Source organism: Microcebus murinus, chromosome 6 (genome assembly GCF_040939455.1).
Source record: "Microcebus murinus isolate Inina chromosome 6, M.murinus_Inina_mat1.0, whole genome shotgun sequence".
In the NCBI taxonomy this organism is placed as follows: Eukaryota; Metazoa; Chordata; class Mammalia; order Primates; family Cheirogaleidae; genus Microcebus; species Microcebus murinus.
Genome location: NC_134109.1, coordinates 91,671,429 through 91,690,068, shown reverse-complemented (window position 1 = coordinate 91,690,068; position 18,640 = coordinate 91,671,429). Strand labels below are relative to the sequence as shown.

Below are 18,640 nucleotides of genomic sequence, written 5' to 3'. Positions count from 1 at the left end.
TATTCTTGCTACTATCCAAGCACAGGTCACTGGAAACCCCATGGTTTTTATATTCTGTTTCTATTTGCTGGACCTAACTAATAACTAAGTCTTTTTAATAGATTTTTTTTTTTTTTTTTTTTTTTACACAGCTTGATTCAATCTCTACTTCTATATTATACTTATTTAATTTAGGCCCATATCATTTCATCTAGATATCTATGTCACCTTCTAAGAGGTGACTTTGCTTTCAGCTACACTTCAGTTCTATTCTAACAACACAGCAAAACTAAGTTTCCTAAAATACAAATTCCATCCTTCTCCATTTTTTTTTTGTAAAGATGTGTGCTTTGCTTCTAGATCCTGTTAACTTTTCTCCACCTAAAACCAAGGGACCCTGCTGATTTGAAAAGAAATTCCAGGTTTCTTAATTCTAGGCTTTAGAAATTACCCCCTCCCCTCAATTATAACTAAATTTATTTCTTACCACACTCAACACTCCCTTTTCACAAACTTTCCTTTCACATATTCAAACACACTAAGCCACCTCCAAGCTGTGGTCTCTCTCCATGGCTTTCCCAGAAATTCCAAACGACATTATTCACTACTATTCTGGTTCTTATCCAACCACCCATTTTGGCACTTAATATTTCACCTTGTTGTATATTCCTACAAATCAAATCTATCACATTATGAAATTATACCAAGATTAAAATAATTTCAGTGTTGAATTGTAAAAAGTATACTTTAACTGTTTTAATAGTATTTACTATTGGCCAATTGGTGGGATGATTGGTACAAAAACAAAAAAATGTTAACTGAAATACAATTTTTGGAGATGTATTATAATCATGAGGCAGTGTGTGTAGAAAGTAAGAGATCTCTGAGCCACACTGCCTGAGATTTAATCCATGGCCCACCACAACCTTGGGCAAGTTACTCAATCTCTGTGCTTTAATTCCTCATCTGTAAATAGGAATGATAATAGTACCTGCCTCATTCGATCGTTGTAAAGATTAAATTAGTTATCATCTGTAAAGAACTTATAAAAATACCTGGCATATGTAAAGTCCTTCATAAATATTAACTATTATCATTGTGGCAGTTGTTTGTTAAAATGGCAAACTATTCATCCCCTTTTATAAGCAATTTCTTTTCTATAAACTTCTTACAGAAGTATTTGCACAAATACACAAAGACTTATGATTAACATTTTCATAACGGTTAAAAAATTAGAGACAACTTATGTTTATAAGTAGTAAAATAGTGAGTATAATCATGTATCTTATGAAATACTATGAATCCATATTGAGTAAAGGAAATCTATAGCATGTAAGAAATGAAGAGACGTGTTTTAAAAAATCAAACAACATAACAGTATATACACATTACTCAATTTTGTGGGGAAGTAAAGATTGTAAGTTTTGTACGTGTATGATTGGAAGTCTGGGAGAACAAACATAAAAATGCAGACATGGAGTTGGCTGAGTATTAGCTTTTCCATCATATACATTCATATATCTGAGTTGTTTTCAATGAACATCTACCACTTGTTAATTAAAATGTTTAATTATACAATAAAGAGCTAGAAAATTAGAGCAAGAAAATATAAATGACAAGTTCATTTCACTGACTTAAAACCTTCCTGTCTGGAGAATACACACTTCGCTGATGGGGCTCAGTCATTTTGACCAGGATGTTATCTACCCTGCCCAGCAGATATCATGAACAAATTGCTGAATGCAGTGTGTGAGTAATTCAACGGTGTCGACAGGAAAACTGGTAATGTACATCGATGGGAAGATGGAACGGTGTCCATAGTGATTTGATAATAGGTACCTGGGTGACAGCAGAAGACAGAACTGACTTCCTTCCAGTAATCAATCGAGAATGCTCACCTAGCAGAATACTCAAGCAGCAGCAATAAAAATCCGTATTTAAAAAAATAAAATCAGCTGTTACAGATAACAATGCAATCAGATCTAAGAGATGACCACCATTATCAGCCGTTGGTCCAAGGATCAGAACGTATATAGCCTCATGTAATATCAAAGACTTTGTTGCAAGCAAAAAACAACAACAACAACAACAACAACAAAACAAGCAAAAAAAAAAAAAACACCACCTCAAACCCTGGAAATATCAGAATTAGAAGTTAATGTTGAAATAGTAAAATTAAAATGTAACTCTCACCATCACTTTGAAGCAGCTATTTGGCAGGAGATAGGCATATGCAAATTAACTCTCCTACAGAAAAGGCAACAGGGTTTGGTAATTTACTGCTCTGACCTTTTTGTCAGGAACTGGTTGAATCTAACATAATTCAGCAAGGACACCAAAATAAGAATGAGTAACATTTTGTCAGAAGAGATAGAGAGAACAGATAATGGTTCCATTTCCCAGCAGATACAGTGAACATAGAGAACATAAGGCAAGAAAACCTCAGTGGTTCCTTTTTTTCCCTCTGTTTTCTATTAGTCTTTTTTGTTTGTTTATTGATCATTATACATGATCATTATACATACATCATATTGATCATTATACAGTACTAAGACTTTGGAATTTGGAATATCTAAACAATAATCTAAAAATAATCATTTCATCATCTGTTTATTGATATATTAAATCTATCACTTTGCTAGATATTATAAAAATAAACAAAAACTTGAAATGAGTGCATTTCATACCTCCAGAGAAGTAGATATATACATAAATATAAATTTACTAGAAGATAAATGATCTGAAGAAGATAAATGATCTGATCTTTTTGTGATCTGAAGATTTGGGTTTGAAGTCTGCCTCTACTATTGACTATCTGTGGTCATTGTCCCTTAGGGTCAGTTTCTTTAACTGTGGAACTGAAATCATCACAATCCACTCAAAAAACCATGAGGTGGCACTGGTTGATGTCATAGTCGAACACATATTAGGTGCTTATAAATGTTAATTTCTTTGTGTTCTTTTGTTTTGATTTGAGTAAGATGATGTATTTAATGTCTTACAAAACCATTTCATGTTTATAGTAAACTTAAATATATTATGTTTTAAGGGAAAATATCTATGAATACATTGATTTGATTCCTTCAAATTAGAAATTTGTCTTGTGTAACTCTTGCAAAACTTTATGAAGTTTGCCATATCATTTTTTCAGTCACTCTGAATAAATTTACAAGTCCTATGGCCTTGCTCAAATCTGTGTTGAAAAGATGTTGACTAACTACACCAGAGAAAGGTAATCTAGAGTCAAAGACAACCTTGATGATTTCTGCTACAATGCCAAGTAACCATGAAATTTGTTTAATAAATGTGCTTCTCTTTTGTACTTTACTATGATAACGAACAACTAGCCAAAGACATTTATTTTACAAAGCCCTTCTCACAAGGAATGGGAAACAAGTAGCCAGCAATGCCATGTAATAGTTTCACACATAGATGGTTTGGCTTCCCAAAGGCGGCAGAGGCAGACAACGCTTTGCCCAGGGCATGACAACCAGCCCTAGTTCATTTTGTTTGCAAAGACATTAATAGTTGCAGGCAGTACTAGTCCAGTGTCCATGGATAATACTTATGCTGAGAAGAAATGTTCATGAATTTTGCCTATTAATAAGAGGAAGAACATGCTACTAGCAAAGCATTTAAATGATAGAGTAAAATAGGTGTGACCAGTTCCTGCTCTGTTCTAGCTACATCCTGGCTTACTGAATCCAGGACCGATTCATTCATCATCCATTGAACATTTAGACTGGGCACTTACATCTCAGGCACTAAAACTTATTTAGGATAGCTATGCTTGACTCTTGTCATGTACTAGAAAGACTTGAACTTCAAAACAAACGTGGGCCCCAGGATAATTATATGAGAATTCTAGGGGTGGAACTCCAGTATCTACATTTATTTTTTTAAGTTGTACAGATGGTTTTCACATGCAGCCAAAGTTGGAAACTACAGGTATAGGGGTTCCCAAGACACAAGAATATTTTTAAGAGCTCCTAGGCTCTTGGAGGGGTAGAGAAGTAGACATGCAATTAAAATCCAGTGGGGTCAATATTATGCTAGGAAAGCCAGGGGCTTTGGGAGCACACAGGAGCAGCACTTTATTGACACGGGGAAGTGGCTCAGAGTGCTGGGATAGGCTTAAGACCAATTTCACTGACCTGACACTGCACGGGGAAAGCAGTCAACTTCCTCATACCGACCCCCTCTTGGATCTCAGCTGTCTGATCTAGGCTAGGAATGGATATGCTGACAAATTGGTGGCTTACTGTTTGACCCTCCCCTGGGGCCACCATTTGTTTACCTGTTTGTGAACCTGCCACTGATCACTTCTCCCTCCCCCTGACTTCACTGCCCAGGGAGTCCTAGTTCTTCCCTCAGAAATGCACAGAACAAATACTCTTCTCTTCATGCACTGTGAATCCTGACCCCCAGCTGAGACCACCACCTTAACAGGTTCCCCTGCTGATGCAGCACTCTTTGGGGATGAGGAAGTTACTCATTCAATGTAGAGAACAAAGTTGGGTTTGATTAGGCAGGCCTGGGTCCAGATCATGCATCAGGTTTTAGCCTCTTTTTTTTTTTTTTTTTTTTTTAAAGCATGGAGGGGAGACTCCATTGTTTGATTTTTCTCATTCTATTATAGTGGCATTCCTCTTCCACTGGCCTCTCAGAGAAACATCTTAACAATTTAAAGGCCTCCAGGACATCGCATGTATGGTACTGCCCTGTGCTGGCACTGGAAGGTGTTGAAGTGGAAATATTATCCTGCCAGAAATAGTGTGGTCTTAGGAGGAATTGCCAACTTTAGGTATGAGGAGAGTCTGACCTCACAGGAGTGGCCTCTTATTTTCTGCAATCAGTATTTAGCACTGGAGCTTCTTCTGGGGAATTACAAAGTCCTCCAGGAAAATAAACCCCTTGAGGGTCTTATATAAAGTGCTTATAAGAAAATATGGACCTAAACTCAGAGGTGTTGAAACTGCAACTTTTGTCTGGCTTATGCACAAACGCAATTTCAAACTTTTAGTTGTTTTTCTTAATTGAAAAATAGTCAAAAACCTACAGGTGTTAGACACAGGTAAGTACATTTTAGCTCATCTATATGGTGGGAAATTATGTATACTTTAATTCATACTTTCAGAAATTTTTAGACATGTGAAGATGTTATTGAAAAAAAGCAAGCCACCTTATATACAATGGGACATATATGATTCCAGGACATGGATGACGCAGGTGGGTGTGTGTGTGTGGGGGGGGGGGCGGGCAACCAATCCAGTGTAGGATTAAGAAAGGGCAGACTCCATAAAGAGATAGGCAGGGGTTTAGGTCTCAGATAAACAATCTCAAGGTTGAAGCATCAGATACAGATCAAAGGCCTGGAAACCTGGGGACAAGGGTCTGTGGCCAGAGGACAAAGGATCTATGAATAAGTGGGAAAGAACGTTTTGATTTTGTTAATAAAGACAGTGGAAAGGCTTTCCAGAAAGTAGAAAAGATCTGTGCTCAGGAGTGCACGTTCAAGAAGGTCTATCTAGCTCGTCAGAAATTCTTCATATTTTTACCGTCCATACGTGAATGGGTTTGGAGGTGGGCACGGTTATAGATCTGCACTGCAACATTAGCAACAGAAGCGATTTTTCTGTATCTAAGAATGAATGTAGTGCTACACTCAAGGTTCTGGCAGCAAATTGTGGAATGACAAACCACCAGATAAACATCTCTCAATATACAGAATAAATGTGTTCCTCAAAAGCTTCAAGGGAAGTGATTTTCTGAATATCAAGTATTTTTCTCATCAAAAATTCAAGAATCCATTCTTTCAAAGATGCATTTAATCATTTTATAAAAGAGTCATACTTAAGAGAATATCTGGGAAGGTGGCTGAGATGTGGTAGAGCTTATATTTTGGATCTTCCTAAATCCACACAAAGACATTCAGAATGGCTACTTAGTCAAGCCCAACACCCACAGAAAACATTTATTATGAAACGGGAGTCAAGGTGGCCTTTTAAATCCCTAAATTTAAGAATGCAGGAGGCTCCACCGACAGCCACGAGGTCCTGGTGCAGTTGGTGTCTATGTGGAAAAGCACAGGCACAGATCCAGAACTAAAGGGACAGGAGCACCCGAGCCCTAGTAAACTCCCCACTGATGCCACACCAATTCCTGCCCCAGGGATGGGACTCCAGTCCAAAGCCTGTGGACCCAGTGGCCAACGTGCAGGAACACAGAAGGACACGCTGACTCACACGCTATCTCTGCTGTTGCTCAGGAAAATCTAGGCAGTTGACTCTGTAAGGAAGCAATTCATGTTCTTCAAAAGATAAATTGTAAAGAAGAGAAAGAGATGGAGGAGGAATGTGTAAGTTAAAGGGACTTAAAAGACATCAAATTAAGAATGAGCAAGAGAAAACGATAGTGTCTAAGGATCCACTCATGGGTATTAAAAACTAACATATGCAAAGAAGGGCTCACACTGAAAGTCAGGATAGTAATTACTGTCGGAGGGAGGGTGGAGGTCGTGACCAGGATGGGACACCTGGAGGAACGTCTAGGGTGGCTGGCAAAGTCCTTCGTTGACCTTGGTGCTCCTTACATTTGTTTTGTGTGGCTCTCAGGTTCTGTGCTGTATTTTACAACCAAGGTTTTTAAAAAAGATAAACCTAAGATCTAAAATAAAAATATTAAAAGACTCTAAATTTAGAGTCTGGTCTAAATTTAGTGGCTGGTCAGCTGGTTTTTTTCCTACAAAAGGTAAAGTACTTAAAAACATATGATCTATTGATAAAAATCATCTCACAATAAAAACATGCAAATATTCTACCTCCTTGATGCTAGAACTGGGATGACCTCTTGAAGGCAATTTCTGTGTGTCACTTCTGTGGAAATATGGAAGATTGTGGGGGGGGCACAGGTATGTGTGAGGATTCTCTTTCTACTTGTAACTTATTCTAATCCTATGTCACTTTCAGCACAGTGAAAGTATGGTTTTTTTGTTTGTTTTCAGTGTAGAGCCTATGTTTATAGATTTCTGCTTGTCTCGTCCATCTGTCCACCTGTGTGTATATATCTGTCTATCTCTATGGAAGGAGCAAGGGCTCTCGTGTAAAAAACAAAACAAAACAAAAAAAATCGAAAATACAATTCTGACAATGAACAACCTGCAGGGTCAGTCCAAGTGTGGCTGGGAAGAAGGCAGAGAGGCAGGCCCGTGGGACCCTCTCTCCTGGACACAGGCCCTGCCCAGCCCCAAGCCCCTCTTTCTGCCCACACTGGGGTTATGGTGTTTGAACCGTGGTGCCCCAGGGCTGCAAGCCTGCCCTGCCTCCCCAGGACCAGCCCTGCACTGGGAGGTGGGGGTTGGGCAAGCCACAGCCGACTGGCTCCCTCCTGGGGCCTCTAGGACACAGTGGGGTCCTTGGCTTTGGGAGGCTCGGACCCCATCAGCAGGGAGATGGTAGAGTCATCTGCATAGTCGTCCTGCTCAGAGAAGTAGGAGCCTTCTCCGAGCTCAAAGAGCACTGGCAGGTCTCCATTCCCAGCGTCCACAGGGCGGGGGTCCAACAGGAACAAGGGCTGCACCATTTAGTGCACCAGCTACTTCTTTGAGTCAGCGCTGCTGTTCTCAGCTTCAAGAGGCCTGGGGGGTCCCTGGGGAGACAGGAGCTCCTGGCTACTGGCCAGGCTGCTGTCAAGGTCAGGGCAGCCCATGTCGGGGACAATCACTGAAGGGCTGAATAGGTCCAGCAGGGTGCTGGTGTCCACGCTGAGGCCGTGGCTGGTCAGCATGGTCTGCACGTTGGCCAGGTGGGAGTCCATGGTATCTAAGTGTTCCCTGAGCTCGTTCTTGTCCAGGCAGGCTACGCTGAGGCACTTCTCAGGGGTGGAGGTGGGCAGGGGTGAAGGGGAATGGCCCCTGGCATCTGTGAGGGCTCTGGCCGAGGCAGGGGTGGACTCGCTCTCCCGCAAGACAGAGTCAATGACGGTGGTCGGGTACAAGGGGGTGTCCGCAGAGGACGGGGCTCTGGGACTTGCCTCCTTCACGAGGGGGCTCCAAGGCGGGCTGGAGAGCTCCTTGTTGACACGCACCAGGAGGCTGCGGGACAAGGGACTCCCGTCTACACCCCCGCCTGGGGAGGCCACGGGGCGGGTGGGGGCCTGCTCAGCGATGTAGGAGATCATGGGTCCGGAGCTGGCAACAACTTTTGGGGGGCAGAGGCTGGAGCTGCTGCAGGCCGGGGATGGAGCCGTGTGGGGGCCCGAGCCGTGGACACGCTCCAGGGAGTTCTGGCGGCCGTACTCGGGCACGGAAGGTGCCGAGCTGCTGTCCTTCACCAGCAGGGGGATCTTCCTCTTCCCTCCTGGGATCCGGCTCGACTGCACCAACAGCCTCAGGAACTCAATGAGCTTGCTGACGACTTTCTGCTGCTGGGCGTGCTTCTGCCGCAGGCCGGTCACCTCCCGCCACAGGGTCTCGTTCTCGCGCTTCATGTTCTGGAGCCTGGAGTCCAGGGACTCTTGCTTGTCCTTCATCAGCTGCACGTCCCCCAGCAGCTTCGCGACGCTGTCCTGGTGGCTCTTCATGCCCTCGCTCTTGGGGCTGGACACGCCGGCCACTTTCCTCTTAATACTCTCCAGGAGCTGCTCCTGGCCGCGCAGGAAATGAGGGTGCTGGAACTCGGCGTCGGCCCTCTCGGGCGCGACCGGGCCGCCCTGCTCAACGTGGGCCACCTTGTGGAAGCCGTACATGTTGAGCTGCCGCACGAAGCTGGTCATGTTGCAGTGCTTGAAGTACCTGGGCAGCACCTCCTTGGCGAACCGGACCTCGTCGGACACGCGGAAGCTGGTCCCGCTCGGGCTCCAGCAGATGAGCGCGTCGGTGCCCGGGTCGCTCACGAGAGCCCACAGCTTGGTCAGGAAGGCCGGGGCGTTGCTGGGCCCCGCCGCCGCCGCCGCGCCGGTGCCCTCGGCCGGGTCCATCTCGGGCGAGGCGGGGAGAAGCGGCCGCAGAGACGCGCCCAGAGAGGGCAGGGCCGACGCAGTCGCGCGCCTGCCACCCGGGCCGCGCCAGTCTACCGTTCTCATAGAACTGCAAACAATTGGATTTATTACACCGAGTGGTGAGACTTCATGAGCTATTATGGCAATTAAGGTGTTCCCGAAATAAAATCACCCCCTCCAACTCCAAGGGGCAGAGCCCCATGGAAACCACCCACTTGCTTTCTTTGAATGCTTCTTGGTCCTTAGTGGGGCAGTGGGGGAGCTCATCTCTTTTCAACAGCTGGGGAAAGTGCAAGCCAGGAAAACCCAATGAAGGGGCTAATAAGGGGGGGTGGGAGCAGGGGACTGGAGAGCTGGCCAGTGATCGCAGGGAGAGCAAAATAAGAGAGCACAAGTCAGCCCCATTCTTCTCCACAGGGGCAGGGGTGGGGAACACTGGAAATCGCTGCCATAGATTGTAGAGACCAGGCAGTTCTCACCCACACCGTATTTCCGTCCCTTTCCCTGCTTCCACTTCTCCACTGGGAGGGGAAACAGGGTCTTAAGTGAATGGTGGTGGCCCTGTGATGATTTTCATTTCATTCTGCCTGTTGCTAAATCCAGCAGTGATAAAACCCCTTTGTGGTAGAGGGAAGGTGAAGGGAAGGTGATGTCTGGACCCTTGGGCCACTTTGCCCCCAAAGTGAAAGGACACACTGGTAAGGAGCAGGCCAAGCCTTGTACTCTATGATCACCAAAGCTTTGACAGTTTTTCCTGCTGACAGAGGCAGTGACAGTCAGTTTTTATTAGCTGGCTATACAGGACGCGGATGCAAAGGCGGCAATTTCCATACCGCTTTGCCCACACTTAGGGCTGTCTTAGTGCTGGTGACTATTCAACTCCTACCCAAGCGAGGTCTCTGTGCCCCACCAGTGTCTTCTCAGTCCATTCCTGCCATCAAGTGTTTCCTCCCTCGTCTAGGCCTGTCCTGCAATATTCCTATAGGTCTGGCTTGGGTTTTAAATAATCTCGTTCGTGGCCTATTGCCCCAGGAGTTTATCTGTACCTTGATTTTATAGACTGTGTTACCCTCTGCATTCTGTGTAGCATCCAGCAGAGTTCCTGGCATACAGGCCATAAAAAACATATTTGTTGCTTTTTTGATTTATTTTACTTGTACTCATTGCATGATATATCAAGTGTTTTTTTGGTACTAAAAAAATTGTAAGAAAGAATGCAGTAGTTCATGCTCATCTAATTTATCTCATTAGACTGTAGATTACCTGAGAGCTTAAGAATCCAATGCTGTATCATCAACATCTAGAATAGTGCTTGGTCCATGACAAACACTCAGCTAACATTAGTCCCATTAATGAATCAATGATCAATCAATCTATGGAGTTATCTAAAGGTATAAGAGGTTTATTTTTTCCTCAAAGGAAAAAAAAAATACTTCCCTTGTATAGAACAACAAGAAACCTACACAGCAAATACTGATTGGGTGAGAGTAATGTTCCATAATTCAGAAATTTTTATAAACACACACCTGGAAAATAAGGCACCAAAGTTAATTACAGTCAGTATTGATGTGTTATAATCACTGAGCATTCAGCAATGCAAAAGTATCATGTGAACAAAGGAATCTAAAAGGCCTCCTATAATATAATTTAATCTACCTGAGCACACTTTGTTCTCTGATTAGACCTTCTGTTCTAGCCCATCGGGCCTTCTCTCCCACTGAACACGGGCTGTTCATTCTTACGTCTGCCTTTGTTGATATCATTGTGTATTCATAGAAAATCCCTCTTCCCTAAATCATATGCCTCCATTCAGATTCCTCCCTAGATTCCCCTTTTCTACACTGTTCCCTGAGTAAATATCCTTTGAGATTTAGAGAGGCTTCACTATAACGAAATTAAGAACAGTCTAGGGTCTGCCGTGCTCACACACAAATATGTGCTATCTTGAAATGACCCTCTCACTCTCCACACTGGATATGCCCTGCTGAGTGAGATCATAAACCACTCTGGAGTAGGAGTGTGTCTTTTATTCTCTTTATTCCAATGCACCTAGTGGAAGGGGTTAATAAATAATCATATGCCTGTGAAGTTATAGCTAGGAAATTTCTTCCTTAAAAACAAAAATAATCAAAACACTTAATATTAAAAGCAAGAGAAGTTAATCATTCCAATATCTATAACTTAAGTGGCATAGATATGTATTGTTCTATGCAAGTTTATTTGCAATGGTTGGAAAGAGGCAAGAGAGGAAGAATGAGAAGGATCTGGATGGATATCTATATCTATAATGTACACACACACACACACACACACAGTAGAAAATGACTAGATATCTTTCATTTGCATAGGGGACAGAACCATAAGGTAAAATAGATTTAACATGTACCCAGAGAAAAATCTGTCTAGATGTGAGGACGAATTTTTCACTGTACAAGTGACTAAACACTGAAGTAGGCTACTTAAAGGTGATTCCTAAAGACAGTGTGGATAACAATGTGCTTTGGGTAATTTGAACATTTTACTGCTGTAGGAGCAATTGCTCTCTTGAGGTTCTTCCAGTGCCCTAGATCCATAATGATTGAATATCATTAAAAAATCTTACTTTTGAAAACCTAGATAGTCTTACTGGAATAAAAGAAAAGGTTTTTTACCTTTTCATCTACAAATAGCATAAAAGATAATGATTGCAAGGAGATACTGAGGAGATGTAGATTACATTGCAGGTTTATAGAAGATACAAAGTCAAAGCAAAAAATAAAAAAAAAAAAAGGGAAAGGCATAAGTGCAGAGGAAATTGTTCAGGCTTTACTCCTTTCTTGATCTCATCTGTACTTCTGAAGCTGGCATAAATGCTCAAGTTCAGTAGAAACTATTCTGACGTGGAATCCTGAAGCAGAGATTCGCATCCTAGTCACTAGCGATGTGGTTACTTAACTCTTTGCACTTGCTTGCTTTTTTCTCATTATCCACTTGACATTATCCACACTCCGAGTGCAAAGGGTTAACCTCTCTGAATCTGTTTTTCCCATTGATAAGAAGGGAATGACAGTATTTGTGTTTTTGTGATCAAATATTGAGTATGGATATTTGAGAAACTACAATCTGTTATTAATGTAAGATATTATTATAAGAGGTCAAGTAGGAAAAAGTGGGATGGTGACAAGAGTATTATTTTCCTATATTTATTATGTATTATTTACAATAACACAATTACTGATTTTTTTTTTAATACTTGTTGAGTTACCAGGCACTGGGGGGATGGAAATGAACAAATACTCCTGCCATCATTTTTGAAGGAAAATAAACTCTTACTTCAAATATGTGAGCATTTGTGCCTTGATACAATGTAACTAACATTTACTGAGAGCCTGCTACATAACAGATGCTGCATGAATGTTTTTACATCAACATTAGGAGATGAATCTTTATGCTTAAAGTATCATCTGACATGGAAGCAGCCAGATTGTTCTAAAAATAGTAAAAAAATAAATTGAAGTATTTACTAAAAATGATATCAAATCAATAAAAATGGACTCAATTCTTACAACTTAACAGTGTTCAAACTAAGTATGAATTAAATTCTTTTAGAAAAACTTTAATGAACATTTCCCAGTGCTATTTCCATCAGCCTGATTTAACAGACCTTAACTCTACTCAAATCATATGTGCAATGCCTGGACATGCTTCTGGGGAGTGCATGAAACTGTCCTTGTACACAGAGAGGTTTCCAACCTGAATTTCCAAAATCCCAAAGTAATAGTGTAGAATTTTAGAATTAAAAAGGAGTTTAAAAGTTAAAATCTTCCACTCATTGTGGGAGTGCTTTCTATGATATTCCTGGAAAATTTCAACCAGTCTTAGTTTCACTATTTTCTATCATGGAGACATCATCTAAAAAGGCATCTGTTCTTTTGCTAGATAGCTCCAGTGATTAGCACTTTAAAATATTAAGACCCAGTCTATATCCTTGGAATACATCTAATGCCTCAATTTTTAAAAAGTTGTTACTGTGGTTCATGAAAAGTAGGTATATTTGGAAAATGGTTTGTATTATTGGCTGGACTCAAAACTATTTTTATATAGTCAATAAAAATTCTATATAATGTATTTGCTTTTCTAACACCTACAATCATTAATGTTAGCAACCATTTGTGATCTCTGACACCATGTGTTAATACATTCACTAATTTCCTCAACTATTTTAAATGCTTAGTATGTGTCATAAGTTACCAGTCCATGAAGAGATCAAAATCCACTTTATTGTAATTATTTTATTTCACACAGTGGGGGCTTTCTCACCCCTTCTGCAGTGCCTTAAGAGGTGATTTTTATGCCTAATGATCTTCCCTCCTCTTCCATATGTCTTTCCCCAGATATATCTATGGGGTTTATAAACAGAGGACCCCAAGCCATGCGCTAACTAAGATAAACCCCTTCCATGTGCAGAAACCCTGGCCTGGACATTCTTTTCTACCAGAGGACGTTGGGTCCCCAGAGTTAGGTTATCTCCAGGACTAGTGTACCAATCCTCTGGTACACTGCCACTGCCCTTGGCTCTTTGAGGACTGGACTTCCCAGTACTCCTGCCTGTACAATGCTTTATAACATGACCATGTTTGAACTTAGTGGCTGCTCTCATTTGGTAAAACTAACATCATCGTATCATCAGGCTGAGGCGGGAGGATCGTTCAAGGTCAGGAGTTCAAAACCAGCCTGAGCAAGAGCCAAACCCCGTCTCTACTAAAAATAGAAATTGACCAACTAAAAATATATAGAAAAAATTAGCCGGGCATGGTGGCGCATGCCTGTAGTCCCAGTTTCTCAGGAGGCTGAGGCAGAAGGATCGCTTGAGCCCAGGACTTTGTGGTTGCTGTGAGCTAGGCTGACGGCACGGCACTGTAGCCAGAGCAACAGAGTGAGACTCTGTCTCAAAAAAACAAAGCAAAAACAAAAACAAAAGACAAAAACAAAAAGAAATGCAGCAAGGAAGAAAGCATCCCTATTTCCCTATTTCTTGGTTTCTTTAAGGAAGGTAGGAGGCTGACTTCAGCAGGTGTCTTATTCCAAGTTGTAAAACTACCTTCCCCCTTTTATAAAGATATGAGAAATTTATCTTTCCTTCAGATAAAGCCAATTATCTAAAATAGAGGGTTGTCCCAATTACTATGGGCATTTAGGATGAACTGTGTGTGTCACAAATGGTGTCAAGTTCTCTTGAGGACAAGTTATTGTTTACCTCAAGAAAATGTATGTAATGGGTTATACAATCTTGGCTACATAAAAGGGTGATATTTCTTTGGTCTTTGCAATCCCTTAGATTTCTTGTGATGCACATCCCATTCTGATTTAATTTGTGGTCAATAAAACTTTTCTATCTTTGTGGAGGAGTTTTAGGTTAGGAGGAAACTTTGTTTTTAGTTATATTTCCAAAACTTCCCAGTCCTCAGGCAAGTATTAGGCAATAAATTTGTTGAATTAGAGGGTCTATTAGATATTATTACATCTTAATTCTGCTGCTTATATCAGCTAACCAACGATAGGCTGATAAGGAATAAAAACAAAAAAACAAATTGGTTTTACTCAGCTGGCCATAGTACCACTGTAAATGTTTGGAAAAATTCAATTTCTTTGGTTTATAGGCCAATGACTGGAAAATGCCCTCTGCTTATAGTTGGAAGAATTTAAATTCAGTTCCACCACTTACTACTTACGTGACTGTCATAAGTCACCTAATCAACCCTATCTCACCCTGAAGCCTAGTGTCTTCATCTGAAAATGTTTCTTCTTCCCTTTAGGGTCCCTGACAGGACGGAGTAAAACATCACAGCTGTGTTTTGTATAATGAACATTTGCCCCATAATCTTTGCTTACTACTCACAAACCTCACCATATATACAGACTAACATTTACCAGCTGATTCCCAAATTGGCTGAAACCAACAGAAAAGAAAAATTGACTTTCTTTCCAATTTATCTACCCTTCTATTCTTGTATTCTTCATTGTGGCTTTTCTGCTTTTCAGCACCATTTTCTTTCCTTTCTTTAATGATGTAGGACATACTGTTTATAGTTTTGCTCTGTTTAATTTGTTCTGCATTGGGGGTTATGATTGCTAAGGGGAGTGCACTATCAAATTACCTTACCTTTTCAGTTAAAGAAAACTTCCAAGTGTTTACAAGTGAAGGGAATGAAATGACTTCAAGTGGAAAATAAAATGAAACAGGGCATAACTGCTTACTACAAGATAGCAAGGCAATTTACAGCTAGAATGGGTCTGGTGGGTTCTAAGCCTACCATAAACATGTTTTACAGAATAAACATATATTTTAAGTAAACGACAAAGCTTTCTGTTGTGATCTATGTTTTTAGGTTTCTTTCTAATTTGGTCTTGGAATCTTTCCATGGAGAGTGGCCTTAGGCCAGCCACTCTCTAGGAAAGCCTGGACTGAGGATAGTTAGCTTCTGGAGTGTACGGTGCAGTGAGGTACAAAGAGGACATTAAACCAAAAATGCGTGAAATGGAAGAAATCTATGACTTACAGATCCCAGAGAGGTTAGGCACGCCGACGGGAAACCGGGAGAGCGTCTGGAGGTAGCAGGAGCAAGAGAACAGAAGGAGGGCCTGTGGGACTGGGCTTTATGGAGGCCCAGGGCCATGGTCCCTCGGGCTTTGGGGCGGGGTTGGATTGATTAGTTTAGAGAAAACACGTGGGCAGGGGGAACTCATTTACAGGACTGGCATTGACCATTAGGTTTTATCGTGGTCAGTAGCTGTGAAATGTGTCTTGGGCCACTAGGGGTGAGGAACAAATATCACAAACGAACGCATGGGGAGGAAAGGTTTCAACCAGACCAAAGGTGACTTTGTAAGACTGTGTTTCACACAACTTATGTCAGGCCTAGAAATGGATGCTGAGGCAACAACTATATTTAGCAAATTCCCACAAAACCTAGCTCTTAAATTGTTTATATAGTATCGTACATGAACAAAAACAGAACTGAAAATCATCGAAAATAACTCCTTCAGTCTGAACAGGCAGGAGTCAAGTTTCTAGGTTCTTACGTTACTCGTAAAAAGGTAATGTCATTTTACTTGAACGCTAAGAGCTGAGAAGAAAGTGGGGAAAATAGGTGGGCCTGAGCCTCATCTTCGGCAAGCATGAAAGTGTGCTTGTTTCTCTTTCACAAAGGCCTTCCTTTATCGTAGTTTCACTTTTTATTGTTTGTTTTTAGTGCTGTCTACACAAGGATCGTCTTTTGAGGCTATAAAACACATGCTTTTATTTAGAAAATAACATTTTTTTAAACAGACTCCATATTTTCCTGTTATGATTCCCATTGCTCCTTTTATCTAGAGGTTTCAGTCTGTAAACACTCTGCTAAAAAAAATCTGCCCATGATTATAGTTTTCAGCCAAGTTATCCCAAATTATCTACACGTGGTCCTCATAGGCATGGCTCAGTGTAAAGTTTAACAATTGTTCTCAATCTGTGGTTCTGGAACCAGCAGCATCAGAAAGCACCCGGGACTTGTTATAAATGCAAATGCTCACACCCCACCCAAACCTACTGAATCGGAAACTCTAAGGGTGGGGTACAGCAATCTGTATTCCGACACACCCTGCATGGGATTTTTGAGGTGCACTATTGTTAGAGAACCACCAGTTTACTGTTACAGAAACCCTAAATGAGATAACACATTACTTAGGTACGTATAAATGGCTAATATCTTTAAGTCTTTTAGGTGGTACTGAAGGCCATTACCCTGTTTAACAATGGGTCAGGCTAATAGTAGTGGCCACTGTAATTCACAGGCACAGAGATTTACCCAGAGGACTCACAACGAGTTGCAAACATGTCCCTTCGACAGTGGCAGCGCTCGGACTCAGTAAGAGACCTTTTGAGGCATCAGCCAGCAAAGTGTTTAAATAGCCTGCCCCCATCTTCACTGTTTCCTGTCCCCTCTTTTCCTTACTCAGTGACTTTGCTCATCCTCCCTCACTGTGTGTAACTATAGCCCTCATTTGCTCAGTGGACACAGTCACCTAAATACCATGCTATTAACAATGACAGAAAGAAATAAAACTGAGTTTATAATGTGCCTCAAAACAGCTCCCCACCTAAGCAACTACAGTTTGGTCAGTGGTAGGATGTACAAATCTATAAATTACCTAAGTTGACCATTATTTCTCCTTTGCTTGCTTTACCTTGTAATGACTTGTAGATCTTTCTTTCCTTCATGGTATTTCCCATAGTTGTCCCTTCTAGTCCATTCTGCTGTTACTACTCAAACTGCAAAACTTATCTAAATGTCCTCCTTCCTTCCCCTCCTCCCTTTTCAAAAACAGATGACATAATGAGTCCTCTACATGAACCTGTTTGACCTCCTCTCCTTCTGGGCCTCCCACTGACTAAGACCAATCTCCACCTTCCTGAGCCTGACACTCCAAGTTCTCATGATAGTCTATTTCTTTCACCTGCCTCTATTCCCCCTGCTACGGACTCTGGTGGTTGTCAAACTCATGCACTCAGAAGGCTGATTAAAATACAGAATTGTGAGCCCCATTCTTAGAGTTTCTGAGTCAGCAGTTTTGGGGTCAGGCTCAAGATTTTGCATCTCTAAAAAGTGCCCAGTTGTTGTGGACAGAAGGTTGTGTTGCCCCCAATTCACATGTTGAAGCCTTATCCCCCAGTGTGGCTGTGTGTGGAGAGAGAGCCTCTAGGGAAGTAATTAAGGTTAAGTGACATCACAGGGTGGGCCCTGGCCTGATAGAATTAGTGTCCTCACAAGAAGAGATACAGAGAGCTTGCGATCTCTCCCTCTTAGCCTTGTGAGGATGCAGCAAGAAGGAAGGTGTCTGCAAGCCAGGAAGAGAGATCTTACCAGAAACCAAATCGGCCAGCATATCGACCTTGGACTTCCTAGCCTTCAAAACTCTGAGAAAACATATTTCTGTTTTTAAGCCACCCAGTCCGTGGTATTTTGTCATGTTAGCCCAATAAGAACGATGCACCAGGTGACCCCAGGCTGCTGTTTCTGGGACCTCATCTCCAGAGCGCTTCTCTACTCCACCCTTATGGGCCTTCTTGCCAAAGTGACCTCCGTTCCTGCTGACATGCCTCCCTCTTCTCGCCTTACTTGACCCCCAGTGCATCCTTGGAAGCCCACTTTGAGCCACACCTTGTCCCTGAAGCCTTTCAGTCCTCCTGCCCACAGTAACCTCTCCTTCCCCTGAAAGACTTTATCACTTGACCTGTAGATTCACCTGGCATCTAGCAAAAGCTACCTAGTATGATTCTTTTTTTTTTTTTCTCTTCAGATAGTTGTTTTAGCTCCATCATAAGCTCCACGGAGGAGAGAATTTTTCCCTGGGGTCTCACACCCCATAGAGCGTTTCGTACACAGCAGGGGTTCAATACATATACGATTATTTGACAACTGTGTGGAGTGTATAGAGAAGGGGTTCGTAGAAACTGCAGGTGTGACTCAGTCAGGTGTCACGGGTTTCTCAGTTACTCTGAGAACCTCTTGGGCAGGTGTCCTTAACCTACAGCCCCTGGGCGACATGTGTTTTTGCTGCCGCTGCCTGTCCTGCTTAGCAGCCGACTTGTCCCGGGCCCACAGTGCGCATGTGTGGATTGTGCACCACACTCTCCAATGGCCTC

At 42.0% G+C, this 18,640-nt stretch overlaps 1 protein-coding gene and 1 pseudogene across 1 annotated transcript in view; both read right to left on the bottom strand.

Annotated features, from left to right (window-relative positions):
- The window catches only part of UNC13C (unc-13 homolog C), a 493,476-nt gene that overhangs the window by 30,496 nt on the left and 444,340 nt on the right, over positions 1 to 18,640 (bottom strand). The window lies entirely within an intron of this gene.
- Positions 5,296 to 9,060, bottom strand: LOC105881428 (heat shock factor protein 1 pseudogene; annotated as a pseudogene).